The sequence below is a fragment of the Silurus aristotelis genome, assembly GCF_946808225.1.
Source record: "Silurus aristotelis genome assembly, chromosome: 21".
Classification (NCBI taxonomy): Eukaryota; Metazoa; Chordata; class Actinopteri; order Siluriformes; family Siluridae; genus Silurus; species Silurus aristotelis.
The window spans coordinates 20111084-20113456 of NC_139594.1; the positions used below are offsets into that span (position 1 = coordinate 20111084).

A 2373-nucleotide genomic window follows, 5' to 3' on the forward strand; every position below is an offset into this window, starting at 1 on the left:
AACATTTATGAAATGTATCAGGATTTAGGCCTCATCATAGCACAGAGACAGTGCTGGTTAAGGTGGTAAGTGACTCATATTAGCCTCTTCGAAATAGTCTTTTCGAAAGAAATCAAGAAACTTGGATGAGAAAAGCAATGTAGAGTTTATTGCAGCAAACCACAATCAACCTGAGAGCATCCACATGTCATGACAGAGATGGTCTAAAAACAACTTTCATTTCCTTCTGCATTTATACATTTTGAACATTTTGGTTTATCCTTAACATTGGACACTCCCCAAAACTGGGCCCTTCCAAGTTACCAATAGCTTGGGAACCATCCTGTATTTGGACCTTCCCACAAGTATTATCATTACCATTAACATTCAAAAGGTTTACTCTTATTACCATTATCTTCAAGATTTTAAGGGTTGGACCAAAAAAGTGGGGACGTATACACCACTTTTTCACTTCTTTATTTCACTTCACTTGGTAAACAGTGCAATTTGATCATGCGTGAGTACTTTGCTCTTTTCCTTATTTCAGAGATTATATTATATTATTATTTTGTTAGCAATTTTAGTACTTTGCATAAATTGATAAGTATTTTTAAATATATTCTTAACTGTATTTTGTTAGGTTTAGTAGGCTGCTTAGGTATTCATTCATTCTAAGTTTACTCTTCATTTCTTTTAGCTAAGCAAAAGGCCGTCTCCACTTTGAAGCAGAGATACCGTTATTTTATGCTATCCCAAATTGCTACTGATTATTCACTTTTCCTGGAGACTTTGATGTCAACTACAACTGCGCCTGATACAATAATGTGGTCATCTTATCATCTTGTGCGTATCCCCCAAGTTGCCAATGCTTTTACCCAGACGGACCTTTGTCTAGCCTCTCCTACGCCTCCCTTAGATCGTGCTACTATTCATGATGATAGTGATGGTGCAGCTTCTTGTGTTAGAGAGGGTGGCCATAACTATGGTCCCACTTCTACTGTTGGTGACGTTGACAGTAGCGTTGATTGTTCTGGGGGCGGGCAGGAGCAGATGCAGCAAATGCCCCCTCCAGCTGCAAGGAGGGGCGAGCTTCACTGAAGATATGTTATCCCCTTTTATGGCATTTATAATAAACTTCCTCATTCATGATTCCTGCTTAGTCTTTGTGTGTTATTTTCGTCTGTGTTGGGTGGGGCCCTTTTGCATGTTTATGAGTGTTATGGGCACTGCGGATTTCTCCTTTGTGACTTTCCTATAGGTTATGTATACTTAAGCATGAATAAGCTACTTTTTATTCCTACAGTCTCTTTACTTGTGTTGATTGATCTTAGTGCAACCTTTGACACCATTGACCACAATCTCCTGCTTGCTAGACTAAAGAATAAAGGGAACAGCTCTCTCTTGGCTCAGGCCTTATCTGACTTAGTTTGTTGATGTAAATAGTGAGTTCTCCACACTCTCTAGTTTGGTGTTCTGCAAGGATCTGTCTTAGGCCCACTGTTTTTCTGTTTATATATGCTGCCTCTGGGTGAAATTATACAGAAACATGGTATTCGCTTCTATTGCTATGTTGATGATACACAGCTGTATATTTTAGCAAAGCCAGATGAGAGAGATCAGCTTAACAATGTAGAGGAGTGTGTAAAGGACATTAGACACTGGATGCTTGATAACTTTCTTCTGCTCAACTCAGATAAAACGGAAGTACTTTTACTAGGACCACATGCAGCTAAAAGTAAACTTTCCGATTACGTAGCATCTTTATGTCTTGAAAGACCTTGGTGTGATTATTGACTCTATTGTTTCCTTAATATATTAGAAATATACAAGATAAGAAAGTCGTTACATGATGCAAAAAAAAAAAAAAAAAAAAAAAAAACGAGTTTATGGTTCTGTTACATCCAGGCAAGGTTATTATCCATAATGATAATAATAAAACTGTCATAAAATATAACACTATAAAAGAAAAAAACATTAAATATGTGATTTTTCCAATAAACCAAAAACTATAACCATAATGTACACTTGTAATACAAATGGAAACTTAATGAAAGTTTTGAGAAGAACCAGTGGTGGACGAAGTACAAAAAGCATGTAGTTGGAAAAAAAAAAAAGTAGAGATTCAGTAGGTAAATTATGACTCCAGTACCAGTAAAAGTGGTCCTTTAAAATTTCACTTGCGTAAAAGTATAAAAGATTTTGCCTTTAAATGTACTAAAGTATCCACAAGATACATACAACATCGATATCTTTGTAATATATGACTTATAAATAAGTCTTTAAGCAGCACTGAAGATTTATAATACTGACCTCAGTTCAGGATCTTTTCAGTACAATCACAGAAAACGTTTATGACGTCACCTCAATTACAGGGAACCAAATCCATAAATGCTG

At 36.2% G+C, this 2373-nt stretch overlaps 1 long non-coding RNA gene across 1 annotated transcript; it reads left to right on the plus strand.

The window, feature by feature from the left end:
* Nucleotides 1-276: 276 nt before the first annotated feature.
* On the plus strand, nucleotides 277-1128 carry LOC310716590. The gene is made up of 2 exons (XR_014530642.1): nucleotides 277-496; nucleotides 677-1128. It is a non-coding gene; the product is annotated as an uncharacterized lncRNA (long non-coding RNA).
* The last annotated feature ends 1245 nt before the right edge of the window (nucleotides 1129-2373 follow it).